Raw genomic sequence first — 21,210 nt, 5'->3', positions numbered from 1 at the left:
ATTTTACCAACCTTTTAAACGAACCCAGCAACAAAATATTAATCCACTTCGATACTTGGTTGTCAGTAACAAAATTAATAGAACATATTACTGTACTAACATTGAAAGTCTCATTTCCTGAGACGCGCCTGAGGTTCACGAACACAGAAAATGAGACTTTCGATGTTAGTACAGTCAAGGCGAAACTGACCTCTTGTATGTAAGTTGTAATTTTTTATATGGTGGAAGACCGGCAAAGGTAGGCATTTTACAATGAAGAAGACAAAAGGTTGCATCTATATTATCCAGTTGAAATTAATGTTTTATTACATTAGAGCTTATTTTACATTAATTGAATGAGAATCTCACAGAATATAGGTACTGTCAAAATTCTATTTCCTCTAATGGTTTATGAAAGTGAAAATAAACTGAGTAATCTTCTTCTAACCTAAATAGAAAATTTGGAAACAATTATTTTCTTTGACACCGGCTGTCATTTAAAATAGCTCGAATTAATCATCTAACAAGGATGTTGTTTAAATTGTTGTACTTTGATATGAGCCGAGTAAAATGAATGAGGTTCATAATGCATACAGCATTTTGGTATAAGTTTAGTTTACTTGTCTCTGAAATTTTGGCTGATTATCTAAAATCTAACTTTGGTATATTCTGGAGCCATTGAAATAATTTTACATTTCACCACCAGGTTTAAAGTTTCGAACTTGGAGTGTTGTGGTTTAGGCTAACTTATACAACATGACAGACCTATATTGATACTACTAATAAATAATTAAATACTCATAAATGAGTTATTATGGATCAAATTGTATGCAAGTTTGATAATGATCTGGCACCCAAGCTTCTCTCACTATTTAAGCCCAAAAGGACAAATTCTAAACGTACTATTTTTTTAAATAAATTTTAAATATTTTTTTTATTATTCTAACTAACATTAATTACCACACACATAAGCAATGAGACCTGTCAGTGCGTGGACGGCCGAAGCCAGTCCGAGTCGACGGCTGTTAGAAACCCTGCATACGTCAATTGTAATACTAAGTAGCCAGTCTGCTTTGGCTTCTCCAAATCATGTTGTTTCTTCAAACTCACTTTCACGCTTCTCACTCTCGTTGGAACGTGTTGCTTGCATTGCGTTTCTTTTGCATAAGGAGGGTCGGAATTTTAACGATTTTTGTGAATTAACGCCAATGGTGGTGCTATTTATTCGGGATGCACCCAATAGAAATTTGTTGGACGTAATAATAAGTTGTGTTTGTGTAATGGAAATGAATCATAGACTCATCAACGTAAAAATATATATACAATTGGTAATTTAGTATTATAGGCTACCGAGCATACCTAAACCTAACCCTAACCTAACTTAACCTAACCTAAGGGTGGACTATATTTAGGTTATGTTAGGTTAGGTTAGGAAGATTTTGTTATGAAACTAATTTATATCTCGGTGTTATACGAAAGTACCATAAAAGTGTATGATTATAACATTATATACGTTAAACTTGCAGCTTTGTTGGTTTACATCTATCAGTAACGTGTCCCTGTGGAGGCTACTGTCGGGGAAATAAATATGTGCACTCGAGTTTGAGTCTAAATATCTCTGAGATGAATTATCCGATTTTGTTGAAACAAAAATTAAATGTAAGCTTGTTTAAATAAATTTTACGTGGTAACAATTTAACAAATTTCCGTTTACCAGAAAAATTTATATAGTTGAAAGATTCTAAAAAGTACCGGTTTTTAAGAAACTCTGCACTAACACTGAAGTTTAAAAATTTATTGTAAACAAACCACTTAGCCAATCTTTCTGAAACTTTTATGGCTTATTGGTAGGTTTATTGTTAACATTTCCATGCATTTTAAAATTTTTACTGACAATGGTTTTAATGCTGCTATTAATTTTTGAAACGTATGCTAACATCGTTAATAAGACGCTAAACATTTCGTTCAAAATACCATCGTGTTTGTCGTGACACAAGAAATAACACCAATATGACAGATTTATAATAGTAGTTATTTATATAGTAGGTGGGTAGGGGGCCAACTTAACCAGAATGCCCAAAACTTGGCATTGGCTCGTCGTTTTTTCAGTAGTCAGCTACGATCTTTGATCAGCTATGAAAGCAATACGGAATATAATTTGTAGAAATAAATATCCAAATTAAGATCCAATAATGAGCTTTGGGAATGTACAAGAGTTTATTAAACAGGTGTTCTTGTTAACAAAAGGATACTTTACAACAGTTTTCTAGAATTTAAATATTATTATTATTGCACTTGTATGCAACGGATTTAAACCAATAAATATGTTTTGTAATGCTAAGCACTTAGATTTTCCTCTGCCGATGTTATAGATTATATAAACAACGTTTGTATTATGCATAATGTATTTCATTCTGATAACATAATTACAAGGACTGTTTTTAGAGTACTTCAAAAGACACGTTTCCTTTGGTAATATCCGGTTGAGAAGCATGAAAAAAGGTGTGTTATTCCATCAAAGTTGACACTTAATGATAATCAAATTGTATCATATTTGTTAAAACAACTTCAAATTCGAAACAAGTAAAACCCATATTGTTATCATAAATCGTTTGGTTGATTTAAGAATGGGCTGTTTTAATTATAATTTATCTAGTGATTTTACTATGTGTGTAATTTTTAAACATGACCTAACGATTCTCCTAGTGACTTTTCTTATAGGAAGTACATTTAATGAAAACTTGTATTTTGTAATATCGCTGACATAGGTTAGCTTAAAATCCTCATACATAACTGTAATTTTTTTACTTTAAAAATACAAAGGCTACTAGAATTTGTATTGGTGCATTTTGGTCTTACGACGTAATAAAAATAGTCGCACTCATAACATTGGTAGAACAGAGTATTTGCCTGGATAAATCTATTTTTGTCTCAGTAGCTATTTTATTGGCACTAAAGAAGGGGTGTGGCTGCAGATGGAAGAGGGTAAAATTATTGGTCGCAAAATACCCTTACGTTCTATACGCTGAACAAGTATTTGACTCTTTTATAGATTTCCACGTTTTTTCAGAAATCTTGGTTTTGAATAAGAAATGTGCATAGGGGTTATTGACAGTCTGTATTTCCTTCTTCAGAAACTTTCACCAAGCCAATCCAAGCCCTGTACAGTAAAACATATACTTAAAACATATACATACACATAAAACATATAAGTCTGAGTGAAGTAAATGAGTCTACGTTACAAGAGACATTCTTTATTTTAAATAGCCTACGTAGAAGTTTATTTACTGTTTGACATCAATCATAATCTTATGTAAGGACAGTTTGTATAGTGTATCTAAAGATATGTGAGTTATTTATAGCTTTTATGTAAGTTATTTTCAAATTTAAACTTTCAATCCATAGACGCTTCAACGAGTAAATATTGTCAATATGAGAATAAATTTTATAAATGGGCTGAAGATGACTCCAGTGTGAAGTCGAAACTAGTTTCCAAAATGCAATCAGCGATATAAACAGCACTTTAGTTCTTTACGTCGTTTAACGCATCATCAAAGATCACATAAATGCAGATTACTCCCATCTATAGTATTGTTCACAATTTACAACAATTTATGGTGTGATCAAGAAGCTAAAAGCAATAAAATTAAGTAAATTGTAATCCACACCCTTTGTTATATACCAGACAAGTAGCAAATTACTCGTAATGTGGTCGTGATAGATCTTGAATAAATTTAAAAATAGAGACATGTTAATGTAGTCTTTCGTTGGACATAAGCACTCCTTGCAAGTTTCTTAAGACAATCCATTATTTTGATAAACCTACAGGAAAGTAAAAGCAGATTTGCCATCCTTATAAGCCGCGTTTACATGAGTTTCCCGGAAAGGCTACCTTCCTCAAATAACTTGAATCGGGTAACGTGATCCATTTGGATATACAAACTTGAAAATAAACGGTATACAGGTGAACAGACAGATGTGTATAGCAGCAATGGTAGATTAAAGACCATCTGGACCTAAAACCTGTTACCATATTAAGTATTTTACTACTAAGAAATTACAAGGAAAATATAATTGAAAATAATATGTAACCAGTATATGTACCTGAAAAAAAAATAAAGTTATTACGTAGAAAGACTAGTTTTATGTGCGTGGGAAAAACGTTTTGATATGCTGCAGGTTTAAACCTGCCACATCCTTTACTGGGACGACGTAAAGCAGGCTTACCAGGGCAAACACACGTGCACTAAAATACACACACTTACACACGCACACAGTGACACAGACTAGTTGATATACGCCAAGACAGGTTTACTACCCTAGTCTTGGTCAATATCTGCAGTATTAACTTGGAAGTCTCTTGAAGGATTGTGGTTACATTCAAGTTAATATTGTCATAATGGAAGTTTTATCTGGTCATAAAGGTCGTTTGAGAGTCAAACATTTTTGAAAGAGCTTCTAAAGTTTTGCGGGTTCAAATCTGTCAATTGCCAATGACTTTTGCCTGTCATATTTCCTTGGCTGTGTCATATTGCCAGTGCTTGTGATCACTCTAAGCTGTAGGTCCACAGTTTAGAAACGCTTTAATAGATATTTGTCCCAGATTAGGACAACTTTCTGTTTAATGGAGAGATCTTTCCACAAAAATCAATACTAACTACTTCATAGTCCACGTGAGGCCGCCTCAAGCGCAAGGTTGATGTTTATCATTGTTGATTTAAACCCGCATGTCGTTTGTTAAATCGATCCAGTTAACAGAAATCGGTCGTACGGTTTCTTAGAAGTGTTTATTGTGGTTCACATTATGTACACGCAAATTTTTAGTTTCGCAGAAAACAGTTGGCTATTTATTGTTATTTATCACAAAAAATATTGGGACTATACTAGGGGCTAAATCACTCAAGTTTTGAAACATTTTCACACAACCGAACAACAAACACGCCTATAAATAGGTTACCTATAAAAATATAACACAAAATATCTCCATTTTACGCCCTGTCCAATTGGACTGTCAATGTAGTCCTAAATGTCAAAAAATAAAGAGCATGGTTGAGAAAATTTACTATAACAGTTATTTAGTAAAAGTCTGTTTTTATTGTTGTACATTGTGTAGACGTTTTGTATGAATTCATTTGCCCAAAGTATTTCCTCACTGTTCAAGCTGTACAAACTAATAAGATCACTATGCAACTTTTAAGCGTTTTTGCATACACAACCCTCGCGTTAGAGTCAAATCATGTTTTAAAGCTTTTTTGTGCAAACTTAGGCTAAAAAGTTTGTAAAATATACTATTTTACATAAAATCTAAATTTTCCAAAGATCCGTGGAATTTTACCCGGTGATGTCTTGCTACATGGCGAGGAGATATTTAAAATGATCAGAAGTATGAAGTCACAATCTTCAAATAACCAAAGAGGTTATAAACTTGTTTATCATCTTTTAGGTTTAACCTCTTTGGTCGTGTCTAGTCATAAAAGTTCCACAATAGCAGGTTATTGCGGAAGCTACAGTCAAAACCATAGTGTCTTAAATCGACCAATTATTTTCAATACTTATTTACTGTTCACTTTTTTCCTCTCACGAGCACTGTTTCGTGCCGATATAACCTTCTAAGCCTCTGTGTATATTAAGTTATTTTTTTTATATAAGCAACCTTAAAAAATAAACCACTCTCTAATTTCAGATATAATTATTCAAAGTAATTAATACACGTACACATAATATGTCTAGTTATGAGAATCCCAGACGTCAATGCTAGAGGGAATTATTCGATCCTTGGCAGATTAAAAAAAATTTGAGGGCCTTGCACAACTTTTCCTTAAGTTTAGTCTCTTACAAATTAACTTCTGGTATTGAAAACAGAAAGAAGGTGACTTGGTATTTATGAAACAACCCCAAAATGACAAGTTTGAGGTTATGTCCTGTTTACGTCATAGTAACGTGACTGAGACAGACACGGTGGTCCTTGGTCCACGTGCTTTGCTTGAAAGTTTAAGTATTGTCCAATATTAATTAAATATCTTGACAACACAAATGTACAACTACTTTTATCTTGTTAAGTTTGAATTTCAAATGGATTTTATTTATGGACTGTTTATAATATTCATTGGTTGATTTAAATTGTCAGTCCTAAAAATATCAAACAATTGTTAACTATTTTGATATTTAATATGTTATTGGGTTATTCAAATGTTAATTTACACATACATTCAATGTGTACACAAAACAGCTGCTTGTGTACATTAGCAAATTAAATTGAAAACAAGCTAAAAAGCAGTTTTCAAAATTTCGGTCTTTAAGTGAAAACTATTTCAATTTTGTAGATTAGTTTGTTTGTTTAAAGGTGCAATATGACGAAAAATATAGTTCATCACACTTGAAAAAAGTGTCTTTTCAGCCCTTGCTCATTTTCCGACCTCGGCTTTACATCGATCGTAAAACTGGAGCCCGGGTCGAAAAAAGTCACTTTACGCCCTATTGACGAAATATACATTATCTACATCATCAAAAAACTGCCTATTTTATGTAAAAAATGTACTACCATCCTGAGAGATGAAAATGTACATTTTTGCCTCGCCAGACACTAAGTTAATGTTCGTGAAAGTATGTTCGCGTCATAACACTGTCACGCACACTTTTACATAATAACTAATATCTCGCTATTCAGCACGGCATTATGGGTAATGGTGGAATGAGAGTTAGTTATAGTCATTTGACTTCTTTTGTAGAGTGGAACAAGGTGGTACTATGAACATAGGAGTACTTAGAAAAACAAACTGAGAATATGTTCTAGAACTATATGCCCTAGTTTAATTAATAACTTGAATGTTTGGATAAAGTATTATTACTGTTATATTGTTGGTTATAATGAAACGTTGTGTGAAACTGTGTTCAACATTATCATTACTTTTTATACAACAATGCGTATTTTAATACAGTAATAGGTTTTGATCAGTAGCTCACATGTTTCCTTGTGAAGACAACATCGTTTTTGAAAAGTCGTAAGCTTTAAAATGCTGCCTTAAAATAGTTTGAAAATGTGTACTAAATATTAAATTTACTAGTTCAGGGATCAAAAAAACATATATGCGGGCGTAATTTAAACTGGATGCAATACTACTGGATGCACTCCTGGACCTGGATGCAATATGAGTGTAAAATATGTGTAAATAATCTCAGTTAGCTTCGTTAATGATTGTTTCTTTATCCAGGACGATTTATTAGATAACTTCTTGATCAGCATTGTACGTGTTATTAAATTTACGGAAAGTAAATAAAGAAACGTCTTATAACACTTTAAACATATGTATTTACGCCTTGTTAACTCACAAGACGGTAAATATACTAAATAACTTCTTGATCAGCATTGTACATATTATTACATTTACGGAAAGTAAATAAAAGAAACGTCTGATAACACTTAAAACATATATTTACGCTTATACTGTTACGTACTCACAAGACGGTAAATATACATAAAAGATAGTAACACTTAAAACGTAAAGTAAATAAAATTCGATTTCGATCACCACTTACTATCTTTTATGTATATTTACAGTATTATTTTATTGAGTAACAGTATAAGCGTAAATATATGTTATAAGACGTTTCTTTTATTCACTTTCGGTAAATATACATAAAATAAAAGAAGGTAAGTGGTTTATGAAGCGGAAATATTAAGCCTCTCATCGATTTCGAGCCATTGCAAATCTTACTTTTCTCAGAATTTAATGGTGAATGATGTACGAAGAATATTATTGTAAAATCGGCCAAATCAGCGATTGGTTAAGTTAAATCAGATCAACTTTTATAGACAAAATAACACTTTGTTATTTTTTTTGTAAATTGTATTCTTTTAAAATTAATTAAGCTAGGATATTGTGATCAAAACACTACTATTGATAATCGTTAGCCTCATCACAACAATAATCAGCTTTATAAGGAATTCAATCAATCAAAATCAAACAAACTACATCATAGGCGATGAAAAAATGTTTAAAACACTAATCGTAGTTCAAGGTGAACATAAAACCAAGTTAAAGCTCTTTACCATCAAAGACGCACACATTTTGAAATAGCTAGATATATATATATTCTCAACAATCATCCTTAAATACATTTCTGTGATCGTTGATTTTAATTGAGGCAAAACATTAACATTCGCAATACAAACTTTGTCAATCCGTATTTAAGATTGCAGGCGCATATTTCAGAACGTGTTACTAGCAATCGATGATGGAAACACGCAATTCGACACACGAAACCACGTGACCTTTGCTGCATTGAGTTACATGCCGGATATGATACGACACGCGGCAATATGACAACTTTGTAAATATGATTTTCCAATGTATGATTACATTAAAGACCTTGGCAACGTAATATTCTTTTAACAAGCCTGTTATTAAATGTTTTATATTGGGCTAGCCCTGTAGACCTGTTGGGAAGCGAACTGGTCTAGTAGTAGTGCGAGGGGCTTCCATCCGGTAGATTCGAAAGCGCGGCAGTGGTCCGAAAGTGAGAACTCCGAAAGTCACTAGTTCGAAACATTTCGTCCATCCAGGAACTGGTCCGAAACAATGTGTGCATCCAGACACTGCTCCGAAAGTTATAAATGCCGATAGTCACTAGTCCGAAAAGATGTTCACATCCCGCCAATCACCATTGTAATGTAGTTTGGCCTAAATTAAGAGGCTTCGTTGTAAGGGTTTTAGCCATTTAGCCAATTACTCTTAATTATGTAATTTAGTTATAGGATAGTGAAGCAATCCTCTAGGTCCAGCCGGAAGCAATGTATAACACCGGTAAAAAACAAATACATTCGTATTCATTGGTAAAAATGTTCCTGACTAGAACCTAAGTTAACACCCTAAGATGTCCTAGGAAATTCCACTGCTATAGACCTCACATATACGAACACCACAGTAAAGTCTAAATGAAACGTCACAGAATATCCAAAACTGGTCTAACGTTTAACGAATCATAAACTATTTAATATGATCCTGATCTCTGATGTTATGAATAGGCCTTCTTGCTAAAGCCTTTAAGCACATGTATCAACTATATACTTCGATGGTATCAACAAGTGCTGACTAGTTGCGTTAAGTGAAACATTGTTTTGACGTGAGTCAAACTTTGATGGTATCGTGGTTGCGACTAAAATAGTCCGCAAAATTAATTAAACGAGAGGTCGTCCAGTGGTCGAAACTCGACCAAAAATATGTAATGTACTCACTTATCTATTTTCACCCCACACTGTAAATAAAACATGTGATTGGAGTTTCCTCCATTTGTTTTGATTTTCTGTTTATATTTCGTTGTTATTTCGTAACCAGCATAGCAACGCATAAGATCCATGTTAATTTTTTCAAATTTTTAAACTCATTTTTTGTGCTTATCTTTGAGCCTATTTAAATTTATAAAGGGATTCTGCACACCTACAGGAAAATAGCTTTCCAACGGTATGCGTAGATTTTCCCTACGATTCACACGAGCTGAGAAAAAAGGTTTTAAAGAAACATGCTTGCCTATTAATATATAGATAGACTAGCAGTTAATTATAACTGGAACAGGGAAGCAAGAATCCTATTCTGGAAGCTATGAAACTAAAGACTGTCATAGAAGTCCTTTTTGAGGGTGCTTTCCAAATGTCTAAGAAGACAAAACTTAATGCAGCTAAATAAAATCTTCATCAAAATAATTAACAATTAATTGTTTGATATTTTTAGGAGGGACGATTAAAATCAACTAGGGTTATGCATTCAATGGTGTACATCTATCTATCTATCTATATCTATACTATTATAAAGAAGAGGTGGTGTCTGTGTGTTTGTATGAGCTAATCTCAAAAACTACTGAACCTACTGGGCTCAAATTGTACACAAATGAAGCTACAGCTCCGAGGATACATATAGAACTATTCCCGCATCGATATTGTCCTAGGGCTCTGCCCCGTGGGCTTTCAAAAATTTGAGGTGAGAGATTTAAAAGTAAATATTAATTTATGGTATCCATGGTAACAAAAAACAACCCTGCAAAGTTTAAAAATGTAAACAAGCAGAACTAACTGTCAAATGAATTTTGATTTCACAATTCCACACAGCTGCTTCAAACATATTAAATACTGCACGAATATTAGAACAGAGAGGGTAAGGATAATAAATTTTAAATAATGATGTCACTAGCCCGAATGTAAACATTATTTAACATTACTTAAATGGAGCTGTCAAACCATATGTTAATGTAATTTCTTTAGTTTATGATTCTTTCAGTTACTTTATTTGTTTATGTTTATGATCTATTATTCTGAGTTTGTACTAATATTTGTGAAATGCTGTAATAATATTTTACAGGGAATAATTCGTTGTAAAATAAATCATTTATGGATATAAGAAATAATTAAGATTCTATAATCATTGCCAGGCCATTATCCTGAGTTTTATGAGGTTTATTTTTTTTATTCATTTCTGTGTAAACAGCAATATAATCCCCCCGCCGCAGCAAGTCTATGGACTGAGTGAATTTCCATTTTCCTGATTATAATTTCACTAAAATATTGTTGTATAAAATTACCCTATTTTCCATATTTATTTATATTTTCCATATTTATTTATATTTTCCATTTTTTTCTATTTTTCGGTTTGTAACTGTTATGTTGATTTTTTTGTTTACAGTGCAAACCATTAAACACGTTCCTTTACTGTAGGTACCTTAAAATCTATCATTGGTTTTGTATCGTAGGTAGCCTAAATAAGTATGAACGGTATTAGTTAACCAAAACGTACTATTATCGAGTTAAGTTGTACAGTTATATTTTGTTTCTGAATTAAATGGTAGGAGTGATACCATTTGGCATTTTCAAAGAACCAACATTATCTCTTTTGCATGTGACAAATACACTTAAATAAATACTAAACCGATAAGGTTGAAATTTGGTGTGATGATAGCTGACATTCCCGATTAATATATAGACATATTCTTACCTCAAAAACACTTTTAGGATCGGCCCCAGTAGCTCTGGCTCTGGATTTTCTCATGTTAGCCTTATGAGTATTCATATTAAGGGAATAAAAGAATTTTGTCAGCCGTTTCAACTGTACAAGTTGGTTCAATGATATTAAATAGCATTAAAAGTAAGGCTTACCAACAAGGTGCAGCACTATTATGTTTTTTGCATTTATTACAACAGCTAATTTGAACCAACTAACAACAAAAAGTTGTGGTACACGATGAAAGCTTTAATTTTTCTATGGTTTAGGTGCAGTTGTAGAAAATTAGGGCTATGGTAGATGTGTGCTACACCATAGGATTCCGTATAAATTTAAAGACCAAATTTCCTTAAACCGTGTCCTCTCCCGTAACTGCAATAAGCATTTTATACTTCTACTAGCTGTACCCGCGGGCTTTGCCCCGTTTTACTTCATAAGTGAGCTCGTTCGCATGGCTCAATCACGACCTGGTTGAAGTTCGTTCGCTACGCTCACTCACCTTTAGGTTGGAGCTCGTTCGCTGCGCTCACTTGCCTTCAGGTTAGCTCGTTCGCTACGCTAACTCGCCTCCAGGTTGAAGTTCGTTCGCTACGCTCACTCACCTTTTGGTTGCAAATTAGCTGTTGTCATAAATTTAAAAAAATAATAGTGCTGCACCCTGTTGGTAATCCTTGTAACTTAAATGCTATTGCACATCATAGAACAGAACCAACTTGTTTAATTGAAACAGCTGTTAAGATTCATTAATTCCATTTAAATATGAGTACTCATAAGGTTAACATGGGAAACTCCAGAGCCACTGGGGCGGAGCCCGAGAGTCCGATCAGAATAAAAACAACTTAGTTTTCCTATTTAATGCCTAAAGAATCAGTGTACCAAATTTCAGCCTCCTGGGTAAATGGGAAGTGGGAGAATTAGTGATGAGTGAGTGAGTGAGTGAGTCAGTGAGGGCTTTGCCTTTTATATATATAGATGCCAACCCCGTACGAAGGACGGGTACTCTGCTAGTTATACTATGTGTGTAGAACTATTTATACAATAAGCTTCAATCGATACATACAATTGCTCACTATCGACGTTTACAACTGAGTTGACAACAAACAGCTGATTTTTACTCCCTATGGGCTAAAAACGCTCCCTATGACGAATGACGAAAAATCATAATTTGAACAACTGGCTTTAAATTATGTTTTTTCACACATTGGTTTTACACATTGATGTTTCTCTCTTATGCTAGGCTGGATTTTAAAATGTGTTTTTCACTATAAGTAAAAGTATGAAGTGAAAGAAGGACTTTAAGTCTCTTATAGCGGACGTTGTGGTTAGAAAAGTCAGGTAAAATAAATGTTTATAAATGGACACTGGGTCTGAAGCTATTTTATGGGTAGGCCCAATAATAAATTATATTTCACAAATCGATCTGTACTGTTCTTTAAAAATTGATATTTTACAAATTTGGTGAATAAAAATACAGATAAATCCCCCGTTGAAATGCAAATATGTTTTTCTGCAAATATTAGAAATTTAAATTCGAACGATATGTTGTTCGCTGTTGTTGACACTTAAACAAAATAGTGATATTCCTTGAAGAAGTATTGAACACCAATCAAGTGAATAAGGCTGATATTTTCTAATTTAGTTAAGTCGAACTTTGCTGGAAATCGGTGTAAACCCAAATCAGGGTAAAAAAAATTGTCATTTCGTCATACAACACAACAGTTTCAAAATTCTCACAATTATTATTGACATTCCTTCCAGGGAAAACACATGTCAGTATGGTTAACTATTAGTTTTGTTCTTTGGTCGATAAAATCGTGCACGATATTGTGTTGTAAACTCAATTCTTTTTGTGATATTGTTACTACTAGAAAATTGAAATAGTTATTTGTGTAACTAGTGGGCAAAGTGGCACTTTGCTGCACACGAGAGCAATGTTTACTCGAGTGATCTCGAATGATTTCGAGTGCAGCAAAGGCCTTTTGCACTCGTGTTACACATTATATTTTTCCTGCAGTCACTATAAAGCATATAAATAATTAGTCTTTCAAACACTATACAACACGTTTTTAGGTTCAGCTGGCAACACAAATAGGTGCCATAGAGAAAGTAGTACCCGGTCCGTATTACTCCGCTATTTTTTTCTGCAAGAAATGTGCTCCGCGACTTGAGAATATAGTTCCGTATGTTTTTGTAATTTGAAGTGGTTCCGAGCCTAAAAAAAATGCTTTAAAGGGGTTTTCTTGTTTATTAAGATCGTAGGAATGTTTTAAAAACGTTTAAAAGAAAAGTCCAGAAAGTTCAGAAATACCAAACATAAACACGAAATGACAGGTTAAAGCGTAGTTATAATAGGCAATCAGCTGCTCATAGTATTATTATCTTTAAGTGATGCCAACCTACAACGTGCATAATAGAACCACGTTGTTTTGTGTTGTTTCGTTGGAATCCTGATGTGCGCCAAAGTATAAACCGTACGACAAAGTATAAATATGCAGCAATTAGCAGCTTTCTGTACTATAAACAGTACAAGGAAGCCAACTTTGTCGGGTGACTGTAGGAAAAATACTTTACAAGTTAGTAAAATTCAAATAGCCCTTCAAATATATATATGTTTGGTACGCTATGCAAACTTTGTTTACACTTACCTCCACACATTTTTCTAACTCGCGTATGTTTGAATTTCAAATCTGCTTTTAATGAAAATAGATGTCACTAAACGCAGGGTTTCCTGTATAACCTAAAAACGGCAGCATCCACATCACTTCCAAACTCATAAAAAAAATTATATTTCAAAGTTACAAACTTATATACAAATTAGTATATACATACAAATGTATAATAATAATTTCTCATTACTTTTTAACAAGAGAATGATACAGAGTCAACGTAAGTCCCTTCCAGAATCGTTAAAGGACAAACTGTGTTGTTATTGCGTCCCCAAAATAAATAGCTTCCTATCGTTCTTGGAGATCCCTGTGTTATTTGTCAAGCCCTCTAGTGTTTAATTCATGTCGCACAACGTCCACGCAACTCAGCTCCCAACGTACAAATAAAGAGTAGTTTTTAACAGTTAGTTCTTTGCTGTTTCCTTAATATCTCCAACAACCACTAAAACATTTTCTTAGAGAAATATTGTGCTTGCATTCAAATATGGACGCTGGTTTGATTTCAATCGAGAGATTTGTTAATGTGTTATGAATAAAGATCCTATTTTGTTGTTAGGTAGTGACAAAATCAAAGTTATGTACCTTTCTTTTAAACAATCCTATTGCGAAGATAAACATGCACAAAATTAAATAAAGTTTATACTTGGTTGAAAAAAGGCCTATTGCTTAGTATGGTAGTTTATTTTTTATTTTGTAACTTTATTATTGACATACTGAAGTATATATTGTATGTTTCCTGAGAAAAAGCTCTTAATCCACAAATTTTGTAATTCAAGCAAACCTATACATATTGCTATTTGACGCCCATTGGTCCCCAAGATATTAAAAGTGTTATTAAACACAGTGTCTTCCATGTCATTGATTTCAGAATAAATATGAATGTCTTTAGACCGATTGTTTCTGTGCTGCAATTTAAAATCTTTGTGAACTCAATTTAACAGCTTATGAGATTTTACAAAACAACAATTAGTTATGGCAAGTTTAAAATTAGTTTTATTAGTCTCTTGTTTGAAAACTCAAAAATCTACTAGAAGCTTTTTTTGACTATGGCTTTTCTTTGAAGGGTGATTAATATATTTTTTTAGGAAAATGGCCTCAGGAGTTGCTTGTAATGCGAACATGTTTTCAGAAAGAGAACTCCAACAAAATATTAGAGGAAAGTTGGTAAATCTGCGGTAAGAACCCCATATACCAGAAGATACCAGTTAATTATGCATCCAAATACAATTAGTTGTTCCCTAAAAGTTCTTTAATTTTTTTTTTGCATACGTTTTTACGCCCTGGCATAGTCGCATGCCGGATAATTCGATAGGATCTTTTTCAAAAGAGGGCGGCCACTTTTTTAAACTGTGAAATAACCATAGGTGATAAAATAATTCTTATAGGTTAGGTTAGTTCATAGCTTTACTAGCACCTTTTGTATTAACTGATTAAAAAAAATCACAAAAAAATCAAAAATCACCTAACTTAAACTGTGGGTTATACATAGTTTAAATAGTGGTGGCCCTATTCTAAAAAAGACCCATTTGACATTTTTAAACAGCCACCATTCTAAATAAACGGTATCAAAAATCTGGCACATACCTTCTCCCATTAGCTTGTCAACAACTTGTAATATGGCTAAGCTGTGGGAGTAACTATGAATTTTATGGGGGGTTTTATGTGAAAATTACATAAGTTACAATAACTTTTGAATCGAAATTCTTATGGCAATGGGATTTGTACAATCTTGTTCAGAATTTAAAGGGCTAAGTTATAACATACTAAATTTTCATCAACATCGTTTTGGCCGTTTTTGAGAAAATCGGGTTTTCCGTTATTTTGTGGGTTTATATGGGAAAATCACCATTAAAAATCGAAATAAAAAATACCCCCGCCGTAGCAACCCTGCAGACTAAGCAAATGTGCACAGGCGAAGACCGTACAGTGTTTACGTGTTTTGAAAAAGCTTACAAAATAGGATGTTTCATTTGACTACAAACCTTAAAGGATTTTTGGTGAAAAGCGAAAGGGTGAGTTAGTTATGTATTTGTGGATGGGACAGCAACAACCTCGGGGTCATCGGCCGACCCGCCGTGCGTGTGTATTGGCTGGCAATATGCTGAGAGTGCGGCAAGCTTTGAGCATATCAGCTATGATTTGGATTTGGGCTGTTGCTCCATGCTCCCTTTGTTATAAATTAGCGTATTGAAATGTAAGCTGGACGTATGGACGTAATACATTTAGACCATTGACTTTGAATACCGTAAGTAGACTTGTTATCCTAAAACTGTTTTTGTGTCGTGTTTTGTTTTGACGTTTGGATGAGCTGATGGTGACAAAATTCTAGTTTTAAAACAGTTTTTGCTTATTTAGCTACAACTACAGAGGATGTTTTTTTAGTAATTAGATCGTTCAGTTTTTAGTTTTGTTTAGTAATAAAACAATAATAGTAAACAACATAACGCCCACATGGACCGAATTGACCGAACTATGAACTAAACTAAAAATTGTCTTCAGCTGATTCGTAACGACAAATTTATAAAGGAAAATGTTAAATTTTTTTGATATCAGAAACTAAACGGTACTTTCCTGTTAAAGGGAACATTCATTATTATCGATGATTTCTTTTCGATATATCGATATTTTTGTTTTCCATCCGATATATTGATAGTACCAAATTGAAACATATCAGCTGACAAGTACGATATAGGATACAGCAAAAAAATATTGTTCAGTATCAACAAACAATTAAAAAAAATTATATTGAAATGAAACTGTTCTAAACTAACCTAACCAACCAAACTTGCTGTAACATTTCAAAATTCCGTTTGATAGCCTATTCCCCATATGCCTTTTCTGTTATCAAATGGAATTTTGAAACGGTAAGTTAGCCTATACAGCAAGTTTGGTTTCATGTCCTAATCCAATATATAGGCTATTATTTTTGCCTAAACAAGGTTAGTTCTTAATTTGTATTTTAAATGCGTTTGAAGATATTAAAACAAAAGGATTACCAATCGTGAAGTAAAAAATATCGATATATCGAAAAGAAATCATCGATAATAATGAATGTTCCCTTTAACAGGAAAGTACCAAATAAACTTTATCATTTTAGGTTATTTTAAAAGTCTCCTAAAAAAGGGGTCTGAACAATAGATGTTAGTAAAATGTTGTATTGAAATCAACACATATTGATATGCAAATACACATATATAGTGACTACACTTACACTATGCATGTCAATAGATATAATAGTCAACAATAAAAAAAAAAAAAAACAATATAACCAGAGTAAAAATACAGTTGAATCTCAAAATATTATTTTTAGTATTGATGTCTGTTGATTAGTTTTATAACTGATTAGTTTTAGTGACCTTTTGATGCGACCTGGCGATAAATGCAGAAGTGTATGGATAAATATTGATATGCTACGAAACGAATTGGTCCAAAAATACAGCGGCAAGGCATGTATCTATAGAACACCAATCTCGTAACAATATTGTTTGATTATGTTTGAGCCTATTGTTCATCCGCGCAATACAATGTTCATGCCAAATAATACAATTCGAATAATCCGATGATTATGCACTCCAACTATCCTATTTCAAGTAGTTTATATAATCTGCAATATAGCTACAAACTTGAAATAAGCACAATAATCTTTGTATCTTGTGAAACTGTGTTTGTATTTCAACATGTATTAGAGAGATAAAATAATATTGGTTACTAATTAATTACTAAATTCTACATGGAGTTTGGTGTAATTATTATACAATTTTGTCTTAACCTAGAGAACCCACCAAATTCATCAGCTCACAGATTTATTTTTTCGTAAAAAGGCCTAAAATATCAGTTGGAAATGTGCCGATTGTTGCCTACCAGTTTCAACGTCTTTACTATACACCTGAGACTAGACAACATTATATTAGAACATGAAAACATTTACAGTTCGATCATTTACAGCGGAGAAAAGAATTATAAAGAGTTATGAATAGAATCTTTTCTTTGAAAGCTACAATTCACACTCTTGCAAGCAACACAGCAGACTATATCTTGACTCAAGTCTCACTATATTATATGTGTTTAGTATAGTATGCAATTATTTTTTTTCATTTCCACGACCAGTGGCTAGAGGCAGGCTGCCGTGTGGCGTGTCGCTGCAATGCAGTCCGTCTGGCAAGGCTGCGGTCGATATACTCCCCCCTAAATTCTCTCTTCTCCCCCTCTTTCTCACTGTCAAGCCGCTATCCGCTTTATTAATTTACTTGAGAATTACCCTTGTTTAGAGACAATGATGAGTTGTTGGTTTCATTGTCTACGGTTCACGAGTTAGTTTTTCTCAAGTGAGACCTTTGAGCATGTATAAATTATTCAAACGGTGTTTAAAATGTTAGGGAATTTGAATAAAGGTTGAATTTCCTTGCCCGTATAGCAGGATGGGAACCCAGAGCAGAGAGTTTATTTTCATGGCATAATTGACGTGTTTTCGAGTATACAAAAATTACTGGCGTTGGTTGGAAAAAGTCAGATGAGTTCTTTAATTCGTTGCACAAAAATAAAGCGACTCTGCTGCTTATTTAGCAGTCTTATAGATTTCATTATTACTATATTTATTGCCTCCCCCCCAACACACGCATACTGTATTTTTAATCATTTCTTCAATTAGAGTCATTTTATAAAGTATGTAATCAGTCGTTTTGGTTTTGGAATGAGTTTTTTTTATTATTGAAATATTTTATTAACTTACTTAGCTTTCCTTATATATGAACAGTTGTATTATAGTGAACAGAGTAACAAGCCAAGCCTGATCCAAACTTTCTTTTAATTTAGGAAAATGTGATAATATCTTCGATTGAAGACTCTCCCTTTCAACATCAGTTAGTTGCTGACTTCAAACGAAGAATAAAACCATAGACAAAACATATCGTTATGGAACAACAAAACATCATGACAAAAAATATAATGACCCTATGCAGTTAAGAAAAATCCCAACTTTCCTTCTTATTCTTCCTAATGTGCTGTCTTCTCTAAATTTGTTGCTGGTGTCACTTGTCAAAGCGGAAAACTCAACTTTTAATCAACAAGACAAGTTTAGTATTATTGTGTAAATAACAATGACGCCGCCTAAGTTTAAGTTATTATTTGCATTATTTTTAAACCACAAAGTTAAGAAATCACACAATTTTAATCAACATCGTCGAAATAAACATCTTATCTGGTAAATGACTCAGGAGGTGGTTCCCGGTTCACGGTTTTAAAGATTGAATAGGTACGTGCTAGGTATTTTTGGCCTAAGTTAGGTATTAATTTATATTTTGGTAGATAGATAATACTTTATAGTTACATTAGACCCTAGTAATATAATATACCAAAAGATTTTTCAAGTGGCTTAGGTAATCATGGAGACCTAGGTATTATAATAAACTAGTTAACTTTGGCGTTGTCGTAAGTTAAATCCAAACACAAAAAAAAAACAAGTAGGCTAAGTTAGGCTAAAATAAAATCTAGAAAATCTGAGCTAACCTCATTGACCATTATAATGTACCCAACTTTACTAAATTCTAATAAAACAAATCTCTCATAGAGTTCTGTATTAGTCTTAACAACGAACTCGTTTAGACATTCAATCAAAGACTTTTTCTAATAACTTTAATAATGTATTCAATCAGTCTATATTTCAAATTTGAAATGCGTCAAAGTCGGATTACAACAAAGCTTATTAATCTTAATAGTGAGAAGGAGTTCATATGAGGGAGAGCCACTTAACAGAATGGAGTGGCCCAGTTAGGACTACGGACTACCCTTGGGGGTTGCATGAACATAGAGCAATTACTAACTGTAGGCGACCTTGAGCGTCCATACACTTCTTCTGTAAAATATATTTTTTTGTTTTAGCTTGTACTTAACATTTTAAGTTGCTGTGTGTTTAAAATGTATGAGTTATAAAATCACACAATTTATAGTACTTTTCCATCATCTCCCCCTACCAAATTTTAATGTAGGCCTAGGCCACATTTGATTTGATTGAGTAAGGTTCATGACTTGGCTCTCAGGGTCCGACTACGACTCAGACATAAAACGGAATGCTATGAAGACCAAGTTTTTAGTGTTAGTGTACGTTGTTGTCTGTATGACAAAACCTGTCTCCTGACAATTGGCTACCTGCTGGAGGCTAGCCAATAACTTAGTTTAAGGCCCGGATAATTTCTAGGTAGACAAAGAGTCAGAAGAAAAGCTCTATCATACAGACTATAACTTATCCGTGACCGTGGAAGCCTAATAGTTCCTATAATGATTTTTTTTAAAGAGGTTGGTGGCCTCTTTTAACCTTGCATTTGCCCGTCCAAATAGACTACAGATCTGTTCGTGGATCGTATCCAGCAAATCAAGGGGTGAGCCGGTACAGTACAAAGGTGAACTGTACTGATAAAATGTTTGCGGCAGTGACCAGGATCCGAACATACGTCATTGCTGCCTTGGGCCCAAAGTCCGTGACGCTACCAACTGAGCCACTGACTAACCTAAATAATAGTAGGCCTGGAGATAGTCATGGTGGAAGGAAAAAGCATATAGGTGTGCTATTCCCGTCATATGCTGACATCATTCAGATTTCACCATAAAAATTATAAAAACAATAACAATCAACAAACAACAATATCTTTTTTTGAAAAATGGTCTATCATTTTTGCTGTGCCATCTTAGTTATGTACTTGTTCAACAGATTTTACATTCTAAGTTTTGTTTACAGGAAGCCAAAATGTCGTGGGTGCCGACTGGTTAGCAGTAACCTCGGCCTAGCGATCTGTAAGTATTATTTTTGAATACAGTAAATTTATATAAGAATATTATTAGGATAAAACGCAGGACCGTGCCTTTACCAATATTTAGTTTTCAAATAATATATCTTAACCCTAATAAGAGAGGTGTGTGGCTATCTAAAATAAAGAGTTAATATTGTAAGATAAAAAATTAAACTACTTTACCTTGTCCACTTAGGGAGGGATAAGGAAAGGCTCCCAACAACACCGAAAGTCACATCAATAGACACTGCTAGTGGTATTGAATTAATCCAACGGCAATTAACTGTTGTGATTACTGTACAAAATATCAAACGCAACAGTGGCGTAGGAATGGTTCTTGTGCGCATATCGCTTGCCATTCTAATTGACAATCATAGGCCTACTAAGAATATATTATAAATCTGAAAGTTTGTTTGTTAGTTTGTACTAACAATTCCCTTTAGAAAGGAATTGCATCCTTAAAGGGTAATTTATGAAATAATTGATAGTTTTGCGCAAGGTTTCTCGTCATGTTGAACATTTTAAGTATGGTTTATGGGGGTATGACTTTTAGTTTTATCAAAAGTTCATGGGTACCGGTACTTTGGGATTTATATATGGATTAAGAAATGGCTGTTTTACGTTTTAAAACACGGTTATTTTTTAAAAAAATTTAAAAAATAATTCTTTGGGAAGCCAATTTTTAGACTTAGAACCTCATATTTGCATCACCCATCACACTTCATTTACTTTGTACTTAACTTACACCAAAAAAATTTTGTCACACTGAGTACCAAACACCCTTTATATACAAAT

General features: G+C 33.4%; 1 protein-coding gene across 22 annotated transcripts in view; it reads left to right on the top strand.

Annotated features, from left to right (window-relative positions):
- Nucleotides 1-21,210, top strand: part of LOC129004258 (sodium channel protein para-like) — a 136,189-nt gene that overhangs the window by 53,412 nt on the left and 61,567 nt on the right. For 21 of the 22 annotated variants that reach the window (XM_054432771.1, XM_054432767.1, XM_054432769.1 and 18 more), the window contains exon 2: nucleotides 20,364-20,419. The gene's annotated coding sequence lies outside the window, so the exon portion shown is untranslated. Of the gene's footprint in view, nucleotides 1-18,777; nucleotides 18,885-20,363; nucleotides 20,420-21,210 lie in introns of those variants that run through there. The other variant, XM_054432753.1, reaches the window with a different exon arrangement.

Source organism: Macrosteles quadrilineatus, unplaced genomic scaffold, assembly GCF_028750875.1.
Source record: "Macrosteles quadrilineatus isolate MER2022 unplaced genomic scaffold, UCM_ALF_1.0 Scaffold_9__3_contigs__length_116548681, whole genome shotgun sequence".
Lineage (NCBI taxonomy): Eukaryota > Metazoa > Arthropoda > Insecta > Hemiptera > Cicadellidae > Macrosteles > Macrosteles quadrilineatus.
The sequence above is the reverse complement of the archived record's forward strand: the minus strand, read 5'-3'. Positions and strand labels throughout refer to the sequence as shown.